General features: G+C 41.4%; 1 long non-coding RNA gene across 1 annotated transcript in view; it reads right to left on the reverse strand.

The window, feature by feature from the left end:
* Window positions 1-11,017: 11,017 nt before the first annotated feature.
* The window catches only part of LOC122464740, a 94,614-nt gene continuing 80,925 nt past the window's right edge, over window positions 11,018-24,706 (reverse strand). The window contains exons 2-3 of the long non-coding RNA XR_006289053.1: window positions 17,739-17,857; window positions 11,018-11,340 (exon numbers count right to left, since the gene is read on the reverse strand). This is a non-coding gene — a long non-coding RNA (uncharacterized LOC122464740). The remainder of the gene's footprint in view (window positions 11,341-17,738; window positions 17,858-24,706) is intronic.

Genomic DNA, 24,706 nt, shown 5'->3' on the forward strand with positions numbered 1-24,706 from the left:
ATAAGTAAGTGCCACAATTTCTAAAGTAGAAGACTAGATTAGGAAATCCAATTATTTTGTTTTAAACAAAAAGAAAAAAATTCAAATCAGAAATGACACAAGAACACTAACTTCATACCAATTCAGAAAAGCTTTTAAATCCTATAGACTTTTATTTTTATTTAAATAACTAAAAGATGCCTATCCAAGGCTTTAGGTCTCCTAACATAGTTAATAGAATTAAATCAGTATGATCAGTTCAACAAGAACCCAGCCAGATACATACGAAAATTCATTTCCACCTCTTCACTCTTGGAAGCATAGCCTCCATGTTTTCTAAAAACCTCTATATAACCATGCTTTAGTGGGTCACAACTGAGGATGCCAAATTCAGGATGAACTGCTGAGAAATAGGGCAAACAGCCCAAAACTGGTGGTTATTCTTTTATAAAATATACCAAACCAGCCACAAAAGTAAACTCCTGTTTCACAACACTAACAAGAAAACATAAAGGCATTCCAGTTCTTACATCACCACGAAAAACACTGGATTCAGAGATGAGTGGTTCTTTACAGCCAGTCTCATCAAATAATAGGTTCTTCTGATCCCAAAGGATGAGCCACACACCCAGGTAAATATATAATCTAGATCTTACCCAAAAATCACACTGGTCCCAATCCTTCTGTATCTAAAATCAAAAGGTTTATTCATAAAAAGAAAGAAAGAAAGGTTAGAGTTAAAATTGGTTAAAGGAATCAATTACTTACAATAATGGCAAAGTTCTTGGTTCAGGCCTGTAGCAGTGATGGAATAAACTGCTGACTTAAGTCAATTCTCTGGAGTACATCCACAACTTGGATGGGTCATTCAGTCCTTTGTTCAGAGCTTCAATTTGTAGGAAAGTTCCTCCAGAGGTAAGAAACAGGATTGAAGACAAAATGGAGGTGTTTCCAGTGCCTTTTATAGCTTTTGCCATGTTGAGGGCATCCCATTGTTCTTACTGTGGAAAATTTCAGCAATGAGATGGAGTTTGGAGTCACATGGGCAAGTCCCATGTTCATGCCCAGTTTCGCTCAGTCATTGCAGGAAGCCATTACCTACACTCCAGACTGCACATTTACATGACATTCCACTCAGTTTAGATGGGCGTCTCCCATGGTCAATTGTTTCTTAATGAGCCACTTAATTTGAATAGTCCCTTCAAGATGTGCTGGCTAGCTACCTTGTGGGCGGTACCCCAGGAGCAAACATTTGAAATCCAGGTAAAGAGCCAATACTTATAACTTCAAATACAAAAATGATACATGCATTCAGATAGCATAATCATAACCAGCAAATCATAACCTTTTCATAGACACCTCACCTGACAACCTTTGTACAAGATTTGCTGCAAATATATAACAGTGGTTGCAACAATGATCTATATGGTCATATTTATATCAGATAATGTCACACCCTATCAAACAGAAGGCATTTTCCAGCATGCTCAGAAAGTCACTGGATTTGGGCTATTTTGAAATAAGGGAAGGAAGAGCTAGTTCCAGAGCTAGGAGCCCTGACTGAGAGCATCTTGCCTGCCTTTTACCACTGGAGTTCCCCCTACTGACCACAGCTGTGGTAGCATGACATGGAAAAGGAGGTGATCCCTTATTTGCACTGACTTCTGAAAAACACAAGTTTTTGTAGTTTTATTCAGTAAAATGCATATTTCTAAATATAAAGTAGAGTGCTGACAAACATCAACTGAGCTACTTGAAGACTTGTAATAAAACAGCTTTTAACACATTAAACATAAAAGCAATCCTCAGTTTTTAACATCTGTTTTCACTAATTCCATCCAATCTACCTGAACATATTACAAAAGACAATTTTTAACTCTGCTCATACATAAGTACAATGATAAGTCCTGTCATTGTTGCATCTTAAGTATATTTATAAAAATAATGGCTCTGGCAGCTTAATTACACAGAACAAGCTTTTTCTGTAGATTTGTTTTAATTTATAAACCCCTTTTTCATGCCAAAGTATAACCTGGGACATACAAATAGCTCCAAAAGATGGAGCAATCGATTATTTCATTATGTATTGAAGCCTTGATTCAGTAAGGCACAGGCCTATACTCCATTGAAACTATTAGTGAAAATAAGTTTTTTTAAAACCGGAAAAACTGGTCTTCTGCTTAATATTTTAAAAACCATTTTATTACACATCTTTAGCCGCTCCGCTAATGTTTGTCAGCACTTTATATTATACTTAGAAAATGCATTTTACTGAATAAAACTGCAGAAACTTTCTGAAGAGCTTATTTTAAATACATCACGCAAATAAATTGAATAGCATCTGTATGTCATTGTAACCACCGGGTGAGTTAGTAGTGGGGACTGAACATGGAGCCTCTGGTTCGAGAAGTAAGTCTCTTCTCAAGTGTCTGAGCTAAGAGGCACAGCTCTATTAGGCAGAGCTGTAGCAGGCTCAACCTCTATGTAGCCCAGCCACCACTGCATGGGTATGGGTTACACTACCTCCTGAAAGAATATCTCCAGCCATTAAACAGCTGGAAAGATACATTAAGGTCACTGCATCTAGATGTCATCATCAAGAGTCCAGAATATCAGATCTTTGTTCTAAAACAAACCAGAGATTATAGAAACAGCCAACATTTTCAAATCCAACAGTCTAGATTTAAATACTAAAATCCACGTTTAGACCCCCATGCTTTGATTATTTATATTTTGGCACTACTGCAATATATTCATTATATTTGTATTAGTGGCTAATTTTTCAAGGTTCCATATACGCCTAGCACTCATTCACTTCAATTGGGACCGTTGGGTGCGCACCACTTCTGAAAGATCAGGCCACTTTTTAGGTGCCTATACATTGATTTACTAACCACACACATTTTAATCATTTTTTTCTTAGATACAATATGCTTGGTCCAAATATTCACTTGCCACCTGAAGATTCAGCATTCAAAATAATACCATATCATCGTAGTTACGTTAAAGGTTATTTGTAAATGATGTACAGCAAGCCTACCATTGTAAATGTGTTAGGAGTGCTTCAAATAAGCAGGTAAAGGGAACATTCACCAAGTTATTAATAATTTAACTGTGCCCCTTGTTCTTTTTTGCTGATTCAGAGGGTCACTGATCTCTGCTTGGTGTGATGTCCCAACATGCACTAGGATGATAGAATTTTACGACCACTGATCACTTCTAAATCCTTATAAGAGTTAAGATATTCAAATTATTCTGCTCTCTGGAGTTGGTATAGTCACATCATGAGGATGTTTATACTGAAGTTGACCCCTATGACAATCTGGTCAATTGTTCTTATAACTGAAATGGCCATAAATTTCTCTGCAGCAGAGGCCAAAATGACCAATTAAACCCAGCAAAAGGTCCATTCAGGATCCTGTGTATTGGTGGCAAAGGTCAGACTACATTAAGGACCTAGCCAGAGATAGATCAGGGTGGCACTCAAAGGAAGCCATGTCTCTCTTTGGAATTTGCCATGATGATGATTCAAATTATTATAGCATGTATGAGCCTTAGTCATGGACCAGGACTTCATTGTTCTAGGAACTTTAAAAATACAAAACAAAACAAAAAACATTCCTTGCCTCAGAGAATTTACAATCCACATATAAAAACAAGAAATGGATACAAATACAAGGGAGTACAAGGAAACAATGAGACAATATTGGTCAGCATGATAGGTTTTCTGTAGGCATCATTTTGTGGGGAAGGGAAGAGCCAGAAGAGAGCAAGAGATTAAGGAGAAGAGTAAGGGAGGGGATTTGCGTGAGCAATCAAGAGATAGGATCACTGGGGAAAGTTGAAGGACTAGAGGAGGAGGAGAGCAGATGAGAAACTTCTGTGTATATGACTGGGGAGAAGGAGGGGAGAGTTGTAGGGGAGAGAAGGAATGGCCACATTGTATTCTATCAATTTTTTCTGAGAAGAAATTGCCAAGATCCTGTGCAAAGAGAGCAGTGTAGATGGAGGGTTTGAGGTGTGAGTCAAGGATGGTGAAGAGACAGCTGGGAATCAATTAAGTTGGAGAAGGAGATTTGTTAAGATATGAATACCGCAGAACAGAGAGAAGATCATTTTTAATGGGGGAAGTCAGCCTGGTCACAGGATTTCTTAGAAAGATGGTCTGGAGCATGAGAGGAGGAGTGGAGAAAGTGGATGCTAGGTGTGGGCCCGGGTAAAGGATGGCAGGGCAGACCTTGCAATGGGAGAGGGGGGAAAGAGTCAAGGGTGGAGGAAAGTGAAGCATGGAGAGAATCAGCAACCATATCAGTGGAAGAAGAGGAGGAGAGAGCTAAGAGTAGATGAGAAGTCATCAGTGCTATTGGACTGTAAATCATGGAAAGGCCAAGTGACAGGGTGTGCAGGAGGCTGATGAGCAATACTGAAAGAGACCAGGTCATGTTCAGAGACGTAGAACTCCGAAACAGAGAGATCTGAGAGAGCTGTGTTTGATGAAAACCAAGTCAAGTGAATGGCTCTTTTGGTGAGTGAGAGAGTTGAACCAGAGCTGAAGGTTGGATGAAGAGATGACAAGGGCAAAGAGATGTGCAGCTAAGGAGTCAGATAGGTCATCACCATGGAACTTGAAGTCACCAGGAATGAATGTGGGAGATTGTGAAGAGAGAAAGAGAGACAGGAATTGAAATCAGAGAGAAAGGCTGATAGGGAGGAGCTGGTTAGATGGTAGATGACAGCTACATGGAGGAGGGGAAATAAAGTCAGATACAGTGTTGCTCAAAAATGAAAAGCTGGACGCAACATGAATGGGAGACATGCCCCAAACTCCCACCATTATCTGATCTAGGGTGGGAGTGTGAGAAGGCTTCTTTAAGAGACAACAGCTGCAGAGGCAGTGCCAGAGATCTAAATTTGTCTGAGAGCCAGGAGCCGGAGGGAGCAAGCTATGAAAAGATTATGGATGACTGAGATCTTCAGGAGCTAGCAACAAAGGAGCCAGCAAACAGAGTTGAAAATGGGGGATGGGAGGGCGGTGAGTAGGAAGGTGTGTGAGGTGTTCCCCGCCACTTCCTTCCTTGACAGGAGTTTAGAAGGGAAAGCTATGACATACACAGAGGCAAAAGTGGTAGTGACTCAAAGAATGGAAGAGACAATGCAAATGGCAGGATGTGGAGAATGTGCAGAATGTACATTATTCTGGAGAGGGTACCTGAAAGGTGCTTTGTATGAAGTGCCACCAGAGAACTGCTGGAAGAGAAGGTCCAAGGTTTGGAGATGCAGCTAGAAACTATTATTGAGTTTAGAATGGGGATGTGAGCAGATGATGGAGGGACCGAGAGAGAAGGGTGAAGGGCAAATTCTAGACTTGCAGGTGCATCCTGGACAAGAGAACTGTCAGGATGAAGACAATGGCCCATAAAAACCTGTGACTACAAGAACAAGGGGGAGAAAAAGATAATCTGACAAAGAAGAAATAGAGCTGAGGAACAGGTTCGCTGAGTTGGAAAATGAAAGGGAGAGGCAAGCAGTAAAAGAAGATGGAAAGGCATAAGGGCAGCCAGGGGGCTCTGCACACTTCCCCCACCCCAAGCACCACCCCTGCAGCTCCCATTGGCCGGGAGTCACAGCCAATGGGAGCTCCAGGGAAGGCACCTGTGGACAGGGCAGCAAGCAGAGCTGCCTGGCCATGCCTCCACGTAGGAGCCGGAGGGGGGACATGTCGCTGTTTCTGGGAGCTGCTTGAGGTAAGCGCTGCCCAGAGTCTGCACCCCTACCCCCCCACCACACCCCAACCCCTTGCCCTAACCCTGATCCCCTTCCTGCCCTCCAAACCCCTTGGTCCCAGCCTGAATCACCCTCCTACACCCCCAATCACTCATCCCCAGTCCCATCCCAGAACCCTCCCCCGCCACACACACCCCAACCTCCTGCCCGAGCCCGGAGCCCCCTCCTACATCCTGAACTCATTTCTGGCCCCATCCCAGAGCCTGTTCCCCCAGCCAGAGCCCTCACCCCCCCCCCCGCACCCCAACCCCCAATTTCATGAGCATTCATGGCCTGCCATACAATTTCCATACCCAGATGTGGCCCTCAGGCCAAAAAGTTTGCCAACCCCTGATTTAGTTTAGACTAAATGGAAGGAGAAATAAAAATAGGACTGAAACCAGAGTCCTTGATTTTTAAAAAAAAACTTTAAAAAATTGAAGGAATTAGTTAGGAAAGTGGACTGGACTGAAGAACTCAAGCGTCTGAATGTGGAGGAGGGTTGGCATTACTTTAAGTCAAAGTTGCAGAAACTATGTGGACTCTGCATTGCAAGCAAGGAGAAGGGTTGTAGACCTAACTGGATGAACAGCATCTGAAACAGGTTATTAAGAGAAAGCAGACAATCTACAAGGAATGGAAGAAGGGAGGAATCAGTAAGGAAAGCTACTTCTTGAGGTCAGAAAGTGAAGGGATAAAGTGAGAACTGCCAAAAAGCCAAGCAGAGCTGGACCTTGCAAAGGGAATTAAAACCAATGTTAAAGGTTCTTTAGACATTTACATAAATAGAAAATAAGCAAAGAAGAAGAAGTGGTACTGCTAAGCACTGAGAATGGGGTGGAGATTAAAGATTATCTAGGTATGGCCCAACACCTAAAAATACATCGCCTCAGTTTTTAATAACAATAATGAGAAACTAGAGGGCAGTAGCAGGGTGGCTAATGGGAACGAGGATAAGGAAGTAGAAATTACCACTTCCAAGGTGAAAGTCAAACTCAAATAGCTTAATGGGACCAAATCAGGGGGCCCAGATAATCTCCATCCAAGAATATTAAAGGAACTGGCACATGAAATTGCAACCCCAATAACAAGGATTTTTAATTAATCTGTAAATTTAGGGGTTGTACCTCAGGACTGGAGAATTGTACATATAGTACCTATATTTCAGAAAGGGAATAAAAGTGATCCGGGAAATTACAAACCCATTAGTTTGACTTCAGTTGCATGCAAGGTCTTAGAACAAATCTTGAAAAAGAGTAATTAAAGACATACTGGTAAACAGTAATTGGGATAAAATACAACATGATTTTACGAAAGGTAGATTGTGCCAGATCAACCTGAGCTCTTTCTGTGATAAGATACATGATTTTCTAGACAAAGTAAATGCAGTAGATCTAATCTATCTGGATTTCAGTAAAGCTTTTGATACAGTTCCACAGGGGAAATTATGAGTTAAACTGGAGAAGATGGGGATTAATACAGGAATTGAAAGGTGGGTAAAGAAGTGGTTAAAAGGGTGACTACAACAAGTCATGCTAACAGGTGAACGAACTATCAGGCTGGAGGGAGGTTACTAGTGGAGTTTCTAAGGATTGGTCTTTGGACCAGTGCTGATGGGCTGTCACACCTGCCATGCCCAAGCTCTAGTTGACCCAAAGAAACTTCGGATGAAGTGTTCTATCTCAGTTTGGTGAATGGGTTACCCACTACTACCACAGACATCAACAAAGAAACTGCTACTTGAGAGTCTGCGGTAGTCCACCCGCAACTTTTAGTTAAATTATATAATGTCTTATGTTAGCCATTCAAACGATAATATATATATATTTGGGAAGATTTTTAAAGTAAGGTGGAGAAATGTCCCTTTAAATGTTTGAGTGCTCCCTCTTCCCCAGTGCAAAGCCTCACTTTGGTGTTGATTTCAGTTTTTGCTGTCAGAAGAACAATAAAGTCACCAGAGATTTCTATCAGCTCCCTCTATGTTTGTGCCTATCTCCTTCTCGGCTGGGTTCAAATAAAATAATGAAAATGCTTGCGTACCAAAGACAGTGTTATAAAGAGGCCTGCTATAAATTACTTTCTGTTAGCAATTCAACAATCAATGTGATTAGTAGTAGTTCTTTAGGTTTTCATCTAAGTGTTTAAATCTTAAACACAACCCCTAGCAATCATATTCTTTCTTATTAAAAAAAAGAACCTGTGAAAAGTGACTTGAAATAGCTAAAATAGCCTTTGAAGTTCTCACATCATTGCTGATCAGGAAAAAGAACTGAAGTGTGATACATGGAATTTCATCACATTAAAATGCACTGAAAACTTTAAAACCTTGTGGTATGTGTCATAAATGCGAAAGGATACACAACAAATAAAACTTTCCCTGAGGAGAGCTACTCTTTTGAGGAAGAAACTGCCAACCAAACCTGAATTTAACTAAAAAGAAAAAAAAAGCAACAGCCTGCACACACATTTCTGTAGCTGCCTGAGGGATAAGCAGATGAAAAACAAAGCATTTGTTGCAGTGTTAGAACTTTTTGTCCTTTGACAATACTTTTCTCCACAGTTTTTTCAATATGCCTTTTGGAAAAGGTTCATGCAGTATCTAAGCCAAAACATAAAAAGAAAATCAGGTGAAAAATAAATTAGAGTTTCTTTTCAGTGCAAATGCACCAAAAAAGTTTTAAGTGTATGCAAGATGTGACTTTAGGAACAGTGAATGCAATTAAATATAATATCATTAGTACTTCAACTTTATTTGAGGAATTCTCACATTTTTATATTAGGGTTTTTTTTAGTTCCGTACCCCTGTTTTACTTGATGGCATTAATACATTTTCATTAAATAAATATTTAAAGAGCTATATACCTGGCTGCATGGAAATGCTGACCAGCCTAAAGCATTTGTTAGCCAGCAATCAGTCAAAATAAGTGTGACTGGTTGTTGCATATTAGTCCAGGGCATTAGTCTACTTCTGCTGGCAATAATAAACAATGCAAATAATCTGATCAGCCATTTAGCAAATGTGGCAGAATTAACCAGTCTTGGGGAACATGCATGCACTAGGCATTGTGACAAAGTTCCTGCTCTACCTTGGTGGGTCTTGCGCTTATTGGCGGTTTTCTCGCCTTGGAGCTTCACAGCAGCCCTCAGCTTGGCCATTTTTCTGAACCCACAGTCCAGGACAACTCCTCCTGTGTCTAACCAGGAGTTGGGAGGATTTGGGAGGAACCCAGGCCCGCCCTCTACTCCAGCTTCCAGCCCAGGGCCCTGTGGAATGCAGCTGTCTAGAGTGCCTCCTGGAACAGCTGTGCGACAGCTACAACTCCCTGGGCTACTTCTCCATGGCCTCCTCCCAACACCTTCTTTATCCTCACCACAGGACGTTCCTCCTGGTGTCTGATAATGCTTGTACACCTCAGTCCTCCAACAGTCCACATTCTCACTCTCAGCTCCTAGTGCCTCTTTGCTCCCAGTTCCTCACCCACACCACAAACTGAAGTGAGCTCCTTTTTAAACCCAAGTGCCCTGATTAGCCTGCCTTAATTGATTCTAGCAGCTTCTTGATTAGAACACTTGCAGCCAATCAGCCTGTCTGTCTTAATTGTCTCCAGAAGGTTCCTGATTGTTCTGGAAACTTCCCTGTTACCTTACCCACGGAAAAGGGATCTACTTAGCCTGGGGCTAACATATCTGCCTTCTGTTACTCTCCTATAGCAGTGGGTGCTGTCCGGGGTTCTCTGCTCGGTGTCCCCGTCCGGTTCCCTCCGCCTGACCCTCTGATTGAAGGATGGAGCGAGGGACGCCAGCCACAGCCGTTAGCTGCTGTGAATACCATCATTATTGTCATCTAGGAGGGGTCTTATAATACATGGGTGTACCCCCCTCCCTCCCAACCACCCACCCCACAGCCGTGCCCATCTTGTCGGGCACTCTCAGGAGAGGGAGGGTCGGTGACCCTGGGCGCGGCACTAGGTAACTCGAGGGGGTGGAAGATCATGAGTGTCGAGGAAGCCCCCCCGCTCTAGGCCACCAGGTAACTCAGGAGGGTGGAAGACCACGAGTGTCGAGGAAGCCCCCCCGCTCTGGGCCTGGGCTAACCTGAACACCTCTCCCTCCTGAAAGCTGTTGTGTTATATCTTTTGATTGCGTTGTTTTGTTGCTAAGTTTTTCTTTATCTTTTTGTAATTTCTGTAACTGTTATAATAAACTTCTTTTCTGTTTCAAAAACTTCCCTGTTACCTTACCCACGGAAAAGGGATCTACTTAGCCTGGGGCTAACATATCTGCCTTCTGTTACTCTCCTATAGCAGTGGGTGCTGTCCGGGGTTCTCTGCTCGGTGTCCCCGTCCGGTTCCCTCCGCCTGACCCTCTGATTGAAGGATGGAGCGAGGGACGCCAGCCACAGCCGTTAGCTGCTGTGAATACCATCATTATTGTCATCTAGGAGGGGTCTTATAATACATGGGTGTACCCCCCTCCCTCCCAACCACCCACCCCACAGCCGTGCCCATCTTGTCGGGCACTCTCAGGAGAGGGAGGGTCGGTGACCCTGGGCGCGGCACTAGGTAACTCGAGGGGGTGGAAGATCATGAGTGTCGAGGAAGCCCCCCCGCTCTAGGCCACCAGGTAACTCAGGAGGGTGGAAGACCACGAGTGTTGAGGAAGCCCCCCCGCTCTGGGCCTAGGCTAACCTGAACACCTCTCCCTCCTGAAAGCTGTTGTGTTATATCTTTTGATTGCGTTGTTTTGTTGCTAAGTTTTTCTTTATCCTTTTGTAATTTCTGTAACTGTTACAAATAAACTTCTTTTCTGTTTCAAAAAAAAAAAAAACTTCCCTGTTACCTTACCCACGGAAAAGGGATCTACTTAGCCTGGGGCTAACATATCTGCCTTCTGTTACTCTCCTATAGCAGTGGGTGCTGTCCGGGGTTCTCTGCTCGGTGTCCCCGTCCGGTTCCCTTCGTTTGACCCTTTGACTGCACTCCTGTCCCTGTTGTTCATTAGTTGTCCCCCGTAATTATTTGGTTTTCCAGGTCCTGTGGACCCCCTTCTTAGGCTGGGGGGGGATCCGTTAGCGGTGGGCGGGCTTTGCACGCCCACTTCCTGGATCCCAATAAGATTACTCTCCTATAGCCATCTGGCCTTACCCTGTCACAGCATATAATAGCCAACTGTAAGTGCTACAGAAAGAAAACACGCCTGAAATACCCAATCATATCAGTACACAATATTATCTATAATGTTTGTACATTCTTGAATTTCCTCTAATGCACAGCCTGTTTCCAGCTTTCAGTGATGAGTTGTCTTTTTCATCTGACCAGATCACACATTAAAATAAAACACTGCTCAAAACAAGTTTTAATGACTATATGAAAGCTAGAACATACATCAAGACTTCTTCCTTTCTTAAGCTCATATAGAGCAGTGTAAAAGGAAGACTCAAACAAGCGACAAAAACTTACTTCTGCTTACACGTTTCATTTACTCCATATCCCACCACTCAAGCTGTAAATTTGCTTCTCCAGGTCTTCATGTTCATGGAGGCTTTAGTCTAAGAATAGCTTCTTCTGTTGCAGGTTCTCCTGATATTTCCAAACTGTCCTTCAAAAGATGAGTAATAGTAATGACTAATACGGTTCTATCACAGAATGTTGAAATATCACATTAGTCTTCACATTATATAGATGCAATTTGTGCAATTTAATAAGATTAACTCATCTTGTTCTCCTTTTCCTGACTCTGCCTGTTTGTCTTTAGAATGTGAGCTCCTTGGAGTAATAAAAAGAATGATTGCTTGACTTTCAGATCCCTGTTTGAGTTTTCAGCGATGACAGAATAAATAGGATGGAGACAAAGGTGACATGACAGAAGCATATCAAAATATCTCATAGTATGGACAATTTTACTTTAATTTTGCAGCACTGTTTAAGAGTGACTTAGCTTACCTTTTACAAATGGAGAAGTGATAGAAACAGGTAAATATTGAATAATTAATTTTCATGTGTTTTCTATAAAAACAGTAGGTTTAATTTCTCCAAATTCTAGTTAGGATTATGTAGGCTTCATTTAACAAAACTTTGTGCTATGCATATTTGAATCATGCTCCCAGCTATTTGGAGGAAGTTAACTGAAGCATGAAAATGACATTTAATATTTGATAGGAACAAAGTAAAAAATATCATCTGTCAGATTATATTTGTATATATATATATACATATATATATACAAATGATTATATATGATTATAAGGCACTATTTTACATCTATTACCAAACTCAGTGTGATAATGCAAGTTACAAATTACTCCCTTTTCATTAACAGTTTTTGTTTTATAAGAGGCAGGATTTCTGTTTGCTACAAATACAGGAATTGCTATTTTCACCAGTAGGTGGTGAAAAAACTAGCAATTTTTTATATTCAATACATTACAAAATATGAATGTGATGCGGCAACGTAGCTAATAGCTTGTTTCGATTATTTAAAATTCAGCTGTGAGTGATTTCATATTTGAATATTTTGAAAAAGTGGGATAGAATCATGCAGTTAGAAATAGAAGAGACCTCTTCCATCTTTTCAACCCATCCCCTTGCTAGATCAGTCTGTAATCTCTTAGGGCTGGTCTACACTACTGCTTAAATTGATGTAACTTAAGTCGCTTGGGATATGAAAAAGACACCCCCCTTAGCAATGTAAGTGACATCGACATAAGCTCTGTCCACACCAGTGCTAAGTCAGCGGTGGATGCTCTCCTGCAGACATAGCTTCCGCCTATTGTGGAGGTGCATTAATTATGCCAATGGGAGAGTGCTCTCCCATCGGCATAGTGAGTCTTCACCAGACACGCTACAGCGCACAGCTGCATCAGTGCACCTGCACCGACGTAGCACTCTAGTATAGACTTGCCTTCAGGAGAAGACATTCCAAATTAATATTTGTCATTACACCTTTAGAAAAAATAAGAGCCGCAGAGTGATCATGGGAGGCTAAGAAGCATCACAGACCATGAAATCTGGTCTCCCCCCAAGAAATCTGGTCTTTTGTGTGCTTTTACCACATAGTATACATATTTCATGGGGAAGAACAGCATTTTTCAAATTGGGGGGTCCTGACCCAAAACGGAGTTGCAGGAGGGTCACAAGATTATTTTAGCGGGTCATGGTATTGTCACCCTTACTTCTGTGCTGACTTCAGAGCTGGGCGACATACCATACCATGCTACCCTTACTTCTGCGCTGCTGCTGGCAGTGGCTCTGCCTTCAGAGCTGGGCTCCTGGCCAGCAGTCGCAACTCTCCAGCTGCCCAGCTCTGAAGGCAGCATAGCCGCCAGCAGCAGCGCAGACGTAAGAGTAGCAGTATTGCAACCTCCCTACAATAATATTGCGATCCCTCCCCATAACTCCTTTTTGGGTTAGAACCCCTACAATTACAACACAGTGAAATTTCAGATTTAAATAGCTGAAATAATGAAATTTACCATTTTAAAAATACTCTGACCATGAAATTGACCAAAATGAGCCGTGAATTTGGTGGGGCCCTAATCATGGGACTACCCACATCCTTAAGTACCTAGTTGAACTGGGGTCTGTGAGTAGGAAATGAATTCTTTCAGTCCCCACAGCGCACACACACACACTTCCTTGCAGTTCTCTGCTCCTTTTTTACCCTATTTTCCCTCTTCTCCTTTTGATACGTGTTTCTCTCTGCCCTCTTCCAGCCCTCAAGGCATCACTGTTCATTTCAGAGTGTGCATGTTTTTGACTTTTTATTAAATGGACATCTTTTGCTTCTGAATGAACTACAGCTCTTTGTGAAGCCTCTATAGGTCTTGCTGGGAGTCCTGCTGGTGTTTTTGTGAGTTAAAAGTAGTTTGATTAAATATTACACTTAAATATTACATTTATAATGAATAATTATAAATACAAAATGAAATGAGCACAGCAAATTGATTTTTGAAAAGTCTGAATACTAGAAACAAGCCATAGTATATGGCTTTAAACAGAAGGTTTGTGTCACTAACAGCAGCAGGAATCAATGATGATTTACATTACACGATAAAAATGATGTGAAAAGAACATTACGGTTGCAAAGTCAAGCACTCCAAAGTTAGGAAATGTCGGAATTAAAGTTGCCTATGCAACCTTAATTCAGCTCCCTTGAATATATGCATTTTGATATACCCTTTAATTACATTATCACACATTAGTCCACCCCCTCTAACACACACCTCTTCCTCATTCAGTACACAGGATGGACCTGCTTTGGGGATGAATCAGGGTTGTGTATTGAAGGAAACCTATCTGTAGGACTCCTGCCTCATTTGTTGCAGAAGTTGGAAGGTGAGTAGTGAATGAAGCAGGGGATTTCAGGAAGAGGAGGGACAGTCTCAAGGTTAAGGCACCTGAATACTGCCCTACAGAACTGGATTCCAGGCCTGCCTCCGCACCACAGCGTTGCCATGGGATGCTGGGCAAGTCACTTCAAACCAAACTGTTCAGCATTGCTCACTGTTTGTGTCTTCCTCATTTTCTGGGTACCCAACTTGATACCCTGGGATCTGATATGCAGAAGTGCTGAGCACTTGCAGCTGCAGAAGTGTTGCCTGAACTTTTCCCCAAAAAATTCAGCCTGAGGCAGACACCCAGCATGTAAAATTTCAGCCTCAATGGTTAGAGCTAGGCAAAGTTATAAGCAACTGAAAGAACAGCATCTTATAATGAAGACTCAGGAGACATTCATAGGTGCTCCTATCAGCCGAAATCACAGTATTACAGGGCTAACTTGCAATATTCTAATTCATGCCGAACAGTAAATTGATCCACAAGTGATCCCATTGATATTGCTGCAACTGATTGTAAGAAAAGATAGTACTTCATGTAAACTTATCATGAATCAGATTAATAGTAGGAAATATACATGGAAGAAGACCCAAGCAAAAAAACCCACTGAAAAGGGCAGAATAATGGAACCTCTTTCTTGACCCTTTTTAGAGCAGCTAGGACCCTGAGTCAAAGTAATAGAGACCTTACCCTCAGATTCAGGGTGGGGTAAAATATCATACAACCACCCCAGCATGACAGCTAGGAGGATTTAGATGGAGGCATCAAAAGACACAGAAAGAACCCTTCCAATTTCCTGCAGCTGGGGTTGATGGGAGGAAAGGAGAGTTTGGCTTCTTACAACAGAGCCTCCTCCCCTTTCATTCCTATCTACCCATGACTAGATCAGTAGGTTTAATCCTGCAGCTATGTAATGAGGTTTACAAGCCCCATACTGAGCATAGGCAGAAGGGAGAGGAAGGTGTCTCCTGGTTGCAGGCAAGCAGCCTGATCACACTCCCACACAGCTGCCAGAACTGCCAATCATGGAGACAGGCACCCACAGCTGTGACCAATAGAGAAAACAAAAGCTGCTATAAATAGGGTGATCAGATGTCCCAATTTTATAGGGACGGTCCTGATATTTGGGGCTTTGTCTTATATTCCCCCTTGTCCTGATTTTTCATGCTTGTTAGTTGGTCACCCTAGCTATAAAGGTGAGAGTCCACCTACTCCCTTGACGACTTTGAGGAGCGGTGGGCGCTGTCCGGGGTTCTCTGCTCAGTGTCCCCGTCTAGTTCCCTTCGTTTGACCCTTTGACCGCACTCCTGTCCCTGTTATTCATTAGTTGTCCCCCGTAATTATTTGGTTTTCCAGGTCCTGTGGACCCCCCCCCCCTTAGGCTGGGGGGGATCCTTTAGCACTTCCTGGATCCCAATATGGCTATAAAGGTGAGAGAACAGAGAGGGAAGAGGAGGCCTGAGATAGCCAAGGGGCAACAGCCCTGCACCAGGCTGCTTCTGAGAAAACAATAAGGAGACAGAAGAAGACTGTAAGCTCTGGAATTGAAGGGCTGATAAACTCAATTTAAGGTGAAGATCCATGAATTGATCTAATTGAAAACAAACTGAAGAGGGTCAGTTAGGAGATGCTGAGACCCCTAGAAAGACCACACCAAAAGATGATGACAAGATAGTAAACCGCTACATTTTCCAAACCCTGATCCTGGACAAAATAGAGTTATGAAACGTGTCTGTTTGGAAAGAGGGGAAAAAATAAACAAGCCATAATTTTGTAGATTCTCCATTGATTAATGTTCTTTAGTATTTGCTGTTGGAGACATTGGTGTTTTCACAGAGTATTGATTATTCTTCAACCCTAGACACAGTTATTAAAACAGCCAGTGCTACTGTAGGCAAATATTTCTTATGTCCAACAACCTTTAACCGCTAACAAAAGTTGTTTTTGTTTTAATGGACTTTAATTTCTGAGCTACAAGGAAATAGAAAGATCAATATGGTCTGTACTTCTCTAACAATTCCTCAGAGCCAACATATACATTGTGTTAACAGTAGGAAATGTAATAAGTAGATATCCATTCTGACAGCACTTCATTTTAAATTTGATTAAAAAACCCTTTAGGATCAAGAGTATATCTCAAAGGTGGAAAAAAATATTCAGGGTCCAATCCTGTTGCTAGTGAAGTCTATAGAAGTTTTTCCATTGGCTTCCACAGGAGCCAGACCCAATACAGCAGTATAATCCGTTCATTGATGGACTTCACAACTATTAGGCAGTGTCGCAAATTGCTAGTTCGAGATTTTGTATTTGTCTCTGCATTTGCCTTACGAGGTTGGTAGTAGCATAAGTCCATACAACTTGATGTGAAATCAGTACAGAAAGCAGTTCACAACAATGTGACAAATGCTTAGGGCAGTTCTAAAGTGAATTATTAAACGGAATGATCTAAATTCCTCCCTCAGGTGTCGCTCCCATTTAATTCAACGGCTTTATTTTGGAAAAAGAAAAGGAGGACTTGTGGCACCTTAGAGACTAACCAATTTATTTGAGCATGAGCTTTCGTGAGCTACAGCTCACTTCATCGGATGCAAGTCCTCCTTTTCTTTTTGCGAATACAGACTAACACGGCTGTTACTCTGAAACCTGGCTTTATTTTGGTTTCCACTAAAGATAAGACTTGCCATCTTAACCTAGCAAATACCTGAACCAAAACCCCAGACATGAGCTCTCGAGTTCTGAGAGAGCTAGAGGACAGAATCTACACCAGGCTGGGTGGTCCCAATTTGTATATTAGCCAGAAACAAACCGGCAGATTTTTCAGAGTTCAGAATCTGGATCTGAATTTTGCAGCTCTAATCTAAAGGGGCAAGCCTGCAAGAAGCGCATGGGCATGCACTTTTAACATACGTTATCTGTACTACATGCACTCCTTTGTTTTTTGATACAGAAGTTCAAATGATAAGACATGTTTGTGCAGCAACAATTGTATCGGCACATCCCCTTTATCATAATTGTGGCAATAGTAGTTTAGCAATAGCATGTTGAAAACCTGACCTCTGTTAGCACATTAAAATTTCACTCTCTGTCTCATGAAATGTTCAGTACTGCATACTGTGCATAGAACATAGCATGAACTATGTAATATTCATTTTGTGCATATATTCTGAAACTTAATTCTGTAACAATGGGCTACACCAGCAGTAATTTCATACAACTATTTTCATGTATAAATTGGCAGAAGGTACACTAAATGACTTGCAGTCAGTGCTCAGACAAGACTCTCGTGCTTGCATCCCCATTCCGGAGCCACTGCTAGCTTGAAACCTCTGCTCCCCAACCACTCCCCAGGCTAAACTGAGCCAAGAAAGTCTTGCTACATTGCAAGTTGCAAATGAGCCAGAATTTCCCATTTAGGGCTTTGTTCCCCCTTGTTTATCAGGGCATCAATAAAATGTAGTGGCATAAATATAAAATTGTTTATATAAATTCTGTCCTTAAAAGTGCATTTCTCTCTTGCTATTTTATTCCCCTCTTCATATTATTTTCCGTCTCGCCTCCCATTTTTTACTCTCTCACTATCTCTCTTTTGCTCCCCCTTGTGCAGATCTCCCCCATCTCTAGTTACCCCAATTCCTTTGTTTCCATCAACTTATTCCTACTTACCTCCAGAAGACCTCCATGCCACATCCACTGATCCGATCTCTTCAAGGTTCTGTTATCCGCAGTGAAGATCTTCCCCCCCACCTCCATCTGATAAAGGTGGATCTCTTCTTTCCCTACTCCTTAGGGTGTGAAGAAGGGAAAAGTGGGAAGATGAGAATATGCTCCATGAGGGAGAAGACTAACTGAATTTGTATCTCAGATAGAAGAGATTGTTTCTGCCTACTCTTAAGAAGAGAGTCAAGCAGGAGGCCAGAGGCTAGCAAGGAGTAGCTGCTGCATTGGTCTTAGAGCATAATGCAGTAAAATCTCATTCCATGAGCAAGTTAATGATAGGTAAGAGAGGTGTCATTTGATTAATAAAAATCTATGGAAACATAATTTCAATGTCACCCTTTGTGATGTGGCAACTTTTAATTATACTTTAACAAAGGGATGCACTGACTTTTGTTAATCCCAGGGAAGTGAGCCTTGACATGCAAAATTGAAAACATTTATCCATCAAGCTAATCAATAGTGTCATCTCCATCTAGGGCACCACTGCTAGACACGTTATCACCCTGATCCCCATCCATGCTGCACTCATACATCTCCATACAAGGCAGGCTTCTGGCCAAACATTTGCATGGTAGTGAGCATCTGGTCTATGCAAATAAGCATTTGTTTAGCTGAAGGATTGATTTGAAAGCTCATGGTAATTCATGCGTACCTGATGTGATCAGGAGATCCTCCAAGACTCAGCTATGCCTGATAGAGGAGGATAGTTTTGGATGTGCTCAATCCTCCCAGAGCCATACAATAGCTTGATAATTTGCCCTTTTGATAGCAGGTATAAATGTGCCCCTTGTCAGTGGAAATTTTTCCCCATTTTTCTGCTTGTTGGAAAATGTCCACCAAAGTAGCTCTGCAAGTGTTGTAATGTTGGTCTTCAAATAGTAAACTCAGTGTACGAATGCCTTCAGTGCGTTTATGGCCTCATCAGTGTCTGTCTCAGCCACTCTGAGCACCTTCAGAGTGAGGAGAGAGTCTTTGGAGGCTGAATCAAAGGCCCTCCAGTAAGATAATTTGGTCTTTCCAGCCTGCCTTCCAGTAGTGTTACCTCCCAGCAGTGACACGTCTTTTAATGTCCCCCAGCAGCAGGCACAAAAACAGAATCTTGTGGAACTCTTACCTACCATGTCACAGAGAGCTCTACAACATCTGTGTCATGTGCAAAAATCCGGAGTTTAGTAGTTCTTTTCTCTGTGGCACTAATGGCATGCAAGATAATTTTAGTGTCAACCTTCTCATGGGAACTACGAAGAAACTCCACTGAACAGAGCAAGGCACCAGCTTCGTTATGCCGTGTGATGACAAAACTCTTCCAGCAAGGTAGATTATGCATGTTCCACAAAGTTGTCATGTATGTGTGGCAAACCTGCATTTCACTCAAGCACCTGTACATGAGGCTTTGTGAGAAAATGGCAGCCTTGTGTTCCACTAGCTTACTGTCAGACTTGCTGGTACTGGAAGTCACTGCAACCACCAGTGCACCAGGTAAAGAAGTAATAGAGGTTTGCAGTATTGTTTTTTTCAAGTTTGGCATTGGCATTGATCCCTGAAACCATGTACTGCAGGACAACAAAGTTTAACAGCTGCAAACAGAGTCCTCACATCAGCGGTTTCTTCCACTTTTGCAGCTTTCAAGGGTATGTGCTGTGATTCATTTTTGTGGATAGGATTGCTAAAAACTACATTCATATCCCACAGTTCATCTTCAATAAGTGCTTTAACAGTCTTTCTGCTAAGCATTTGTTCCTCTTCAAACCTGTCCAAAGCACATATTTCTCTGTACTTAGCCTCTGCATTAGCCATAGCCACCACTGTCCCAGCCATTAGAGCCGCTGCGAGGCAATTTATGAACTCCAGCTGAGTCACACAAGAATGCAATGTGTTACCCCCGATGTGATATGCAATATTTTAAGTGTGGGCATCTTTTGGGGCAATGCATCCACTTAACTTTACTTTCCACACAACGTTCTTGCTAAGAGTGACTGCTTCATACAGTTTCCCACCTGTCTCATATGTGTTGAAATTGTGCTTAATGGATGCCTTCGGGCTTCCAGCATACTGCAGAAGAAGCAGGTATTCTTGAAATGCATGCCATGGGACCTAATATAAGGCAAGTATCACTCACAGCTGGAACTTGTCCTGATTACATCAACTGTTCCTGAAGCTCAGTGTATTTTTCTCGCCAAACTTGCCAAATTCAGTGTACAGGTGCACTTCTTATAGCATGGAACGTGCCACTAAGCATTGTGTTCAACCAGGTCTGCCACAGTGGTGTTCTCTAAAAATTCAGCTACTAGATGGTACTCTTTGTCTTTCCATTGACACCTAATAATGATTAAGACCAAAGTAACAACAAGAATTTTGTACAAAATTACTTTAGGATTGTAATTAATTATGTAATGTAAGTTATGTATCTATGTGCATCCACTAGCCCCTTATGTGAAAGACAGAAGAGCTTTAGTTTGCAGGGCTGCCAAATACCTTGTATGAACATTTAATCCCCCTACAAACTGTTTCTAGAGGACAAGACATCAACAACACGGGTAAATACAAAGTAAATGTGTTCTAGTTGCAGAATCTCTAAGTGTAATGATTACTAGTACCTCTGTCTTCAAAAGGGATGCGGGAGGGAAGTTACAGAAAAGTGGGGGGGACTTAATAGTTTTAACCATGCTGTTAACATAATGGTAATGCAAACTCATATTTGGTTTTTGTGACAAAAAAACTAACTTAACACGGAATGCTTCTCCGACTCATACTCCAAAAAAACAGCTAAGTAGAAACATATTTCCCAGCAGAGCAATATCAAACATTTATGCTTTTACAGCTCAGCTCGTGTCAAACATGCAGAATGCAGAACAACATTCCCAAGTTCAGCTTCATGAACAAATTGCTGAAAATGTTTTATACAAACAAACTGGCTTGACACAAAAAATACTAATGATCTCACTGTAATTAATAAAACACAACATTCCATTAAAGCAAAATGGGAAACAACTATTGTGGTTTAACATAGCCATGCTAATAGGATCTGAATGTGTACAATTCCTTAGCTCTGGAACTATGTCAGATTTTTTAATAATGCAGAGCATGCTAACCAAACAGGCCACAGATAAATGTAGGAAAGTGATATCGCTATAACCACTCAAACCCCATTTCTGAAAAGACCTGTCCGTAATACAAGCAGTTCAGCACACTGGGGATTAGAAAAGGAGTTTTCAATAAATTTGCAGTGGCATGGATGTTAATGTTTATCACTACACAATAATATTAGTCATACAGTTTAAGTGGGAATATAAATGCTTGAGTAGTAATTTGTACATAGAAGACATTAAAAATAAAACTTTTTTCCTCTTGTACTATCACAGTTATTGACAATACACCGTGGAAATTTCGGATGTTATCTGACTCTTGAAAACTATCATTTCCTTCTAGAGTGCTCATGAAAAGAACACTCCTTTATAAAGCAGTAATCTTCTTGAGTTTCTGTAAAATCTACTTTTCCATGTTTCTTTCAGAAGTTACTGTCATCAGCATTATCTTGCAGATAGACATGTTACAGATGCACCAGATAGATGTGAAACCTACCACTGGGTCCTACTAAAGTTAAGTTTGTGCCCAGGATGTGATTGTAGTGGTGTGATCGGATACATTCGTATGTGAATTGAGTTAACTCTTATCTGAATTAGCTCCTGCAGATTGTTTTCTCCAGCCATGAGTATGGGGGGAAGGAGGAAGAACCATCAGGGAACTAGTTGTGGCTTCCTAATCCCATGCTGACCAGCCCCAGTGCAGGTTAGAACTACAAGGGAGAAACTAACACTACTCTTTAAGGTCCTTTATTCTAGTGGAAGATCAGGCTTAGGAGAACTTTGTTCCACCGTGTCCCCTCACTTTTTTGCCCCATCCCACCCACAGAATGTCCCCAACAAGCAAAATGTTTACAAACAAGGGCTCTTCCTGTTTAGTCTCATCTGAAAGACCCCACACAGAGCACACGGCACAGCAATAAGTTATTCTGCCTCAGAAGGCTGAAGGGCCCATTGACCCCCTCAGTATCTGACCTGGTTCAAGAGGGTAATAGAATCTGTGGCACAGGCCACAAGGTCCTCCTGCATAGATTGTACAATGTGTAATCCTGTTGTTTACAAAGATACCTCTTGTAAAAAGTCTGAATTTTCTGCCGCACAATTTGCTGCCCTTCAGTTAGAAAGGAAGAATATGGTTAACTCCTAGAGCAAGATGCTAGAATGGAATCAGCATCTTCCAGTTCGCTTCTGTCAATGGTAACTTATTAATCTTTTCAATTTACACATAGCAGAGGGCAGACCGTGGACGTTTGCAGTTTTTTGTTCAGATACAGTGAATGTGAGTCTGTGAGAAAGTCATCTGTTACGTTACATTTTTCAGGACAGAGGGCTAAAATCTGAATGGCCAAATTCAGATCTTGGTTGCTGTGGTGCAATGCTATTAAAGTCAGCTCAGGTGACCAACACCAAAATTTGGCCCATTATTCCTACAAACAGTGTAAAAGATGTGTAAGAGAATGTTTTTGTTTCCATTAATTTTGGATTTCACATTTGATAAAAACACACTTAATTTGCATAGTAAGGCCTCACTCTAGTAAAGCACTAAAGCATGTGTTCAATATAAGCACATGAATAATCTATTGGAGACAGCAGGACTTCACACAAGCTTTAAGTTAAGCACCTGTGTGAGTGCTTTGGTGGATTAAGGCCCAACAGAATTATCATATGTAGTCTCATCAACAAATCTCTGTATTGACTATAAAAGAAGTCAAGGCTGGGCAAAAGGGGCATGTCTAGTGCTTCCCTGCATCCAAGCGCACAAGAGCTGGCAACCTGCATAATTTAGAGCAGCCTTGAGGTTCTCTATCTTACACCAGGAGCCATCCTGGAGCACAGCTGGCGCAAGCTCAGGTGTCTTACAGCAACCTTGGGATGAACCCTGCAGGCTAAGTTGTGCTGTGTCTTTCTCAGCCACAGCCAAAGATCTGGGTCAGAGGCAGATACACTCTGTTGCAACTGTTTAGTTAATGCAAATCTTTTTTGTACCCATCATACAAAGATATGCCAGTGACATAACTTATGAAGTAGTAATAACAGGCACTGCCAATTTCCCACAGGTGCTGTGTACAGAAGATTTATAAAAGCATCTACTTCAAGTATCTGAGAACAGGAAAAGGTATGTGATCAGTGGCATAGTGCTTAAACTCTGTTCCAGACAACCAAATTGCACATGCTTATGTCAGCAGTTAATTTGGCTCTAGATTAATAAGAGGATCTAGGTATTGATCTGATTCTTATTAGTGCTTCACACTGCAAATAAAGCCACAATTTCCAATATGCAAGGGCCTGATCCTCTTCCCATTGAATCAAGGCAGTTTTGCTATTGACGTCAATAGGAGCAGCAACAGGCCCATACTTGTAGAGTCCCTTGGTTGTGATCTCTGACTTTTGTTTCTGTGCAGCCAAGAGAGGCTGAATAAAAACATTATTCAACTCAGTAAAAATAAATCTATTGCCTTGGATTTTATTGCTTTCCTCGTGGTTCTTGTAGGATATTATTCCAGCAAAATCCTATTCTTTGGTCTCCATCTCAGAGTCAACTTGTGACTATTGAAATCACCCTTTTGACTAATTTACACATGCACCCCTGACTTATTATAGCATTGTCCTCCCATTCCATCCACTCTTCACCTTTCTCTAAATCATTTAGAAATTGTAAGCTGTTTGAGGAAAGACAGGTTTTGTGTTATTTATTTATATGGTGCATAGACAAAAGGACTCCAGTCCAAACAGAGGGCCCCCAAGGTGCTACCACAAAAGAAATAATCATAGTAATAAGATACTTCTATTGTGCTTATTTATCTAAGTTGTATTTGTTTGAAAGGCTACTAAGTTTAAAGCTATCAGGATGCAACAGACAAGTTTCTAAAAAGTTTTGTATCTAGTTAGACAGATATATAACATTTTAAAAGCTGTGTTGTAGCACACTAGAGCTGTGGGTGAAAGGAGCATTAGACCTCAGATTTCTCACTAATAAAAATCCACACTTCTGTAGCCAACATGATGTATCATGTTTGGACTAGTATATGAATTACTTTAATGCATCAAATAGAGGGACAAATTAAGGGAATTGGTTTTAAGTACTACTCCCCCTCCATTAGAGCCCAGCATGAGCTTTCTCTATCTTTTATCCAATGCATGATTTGTGTTAATGTTGAATGAGTCATGATACAGTATAACTTTACATTAGGAAAGAAGGATCCTTTTTATTACTTTGGTTAGATAATTTAGCAAGAGATCATTTTTTCCCTTGTGCCCCAGATGAAGCTCTGACATCAGCTATTTAAATCGAGAAAGTATTTAATACTTAATATATCAAATGAATGCATAGTTTTTTAGCCAATTATCTATGCTCATTTCATATATTAAAATGGTGTTGTGCCCACACTTTTTCCATGGGATTTATGGGCACCTGAAGCTGCCATTACAATTCAGGGGCATGATTCAGCTAAGTGTAGAGTGCCCATGATTGGATTGTCCAAAGCTAGGGAGAATCCTTATTCAGAAATCCCATGTATCCTTTTTTCAGAGGGACATAGACTCTTACCTTAGAATGAGGACACACATACCCAGCAGACTGCTGTACAAAACTAGATATGCCAGTCATGGCCCTACATTCCCATTTGTTCTAATTTGTTTAGAATTAGAAATGTTTAAAGGTGTATTATACTCAAAATATACTGGCACTGTCTTACTACCTGGTGGGCTATAAGGTGGATAGAAAGCTGCCTAGATTGTCAGGCTCAACTGGTAATGATCAATGGATCGATGTCTAGTTGGCAGCCAGTATCAAGCGGAGTGCCCCAGGGGTCGGTCCTGGGGCTGGTTTTG

Source organism: Chelonia mydas, chromosome 2 (genome assembly GCF_015237465.2).
Source record: "Chelonia mydas isolate rCheMyd1 chromosome 2, rCheMyd1.pri.v2, whole genome shotgun sequence".
Classification (NCBI taxonomy): Eukaryota; Metazoa; Chordata; order Testudines; family Cheloniidae; genus Chelonia; species Chelonia mydas.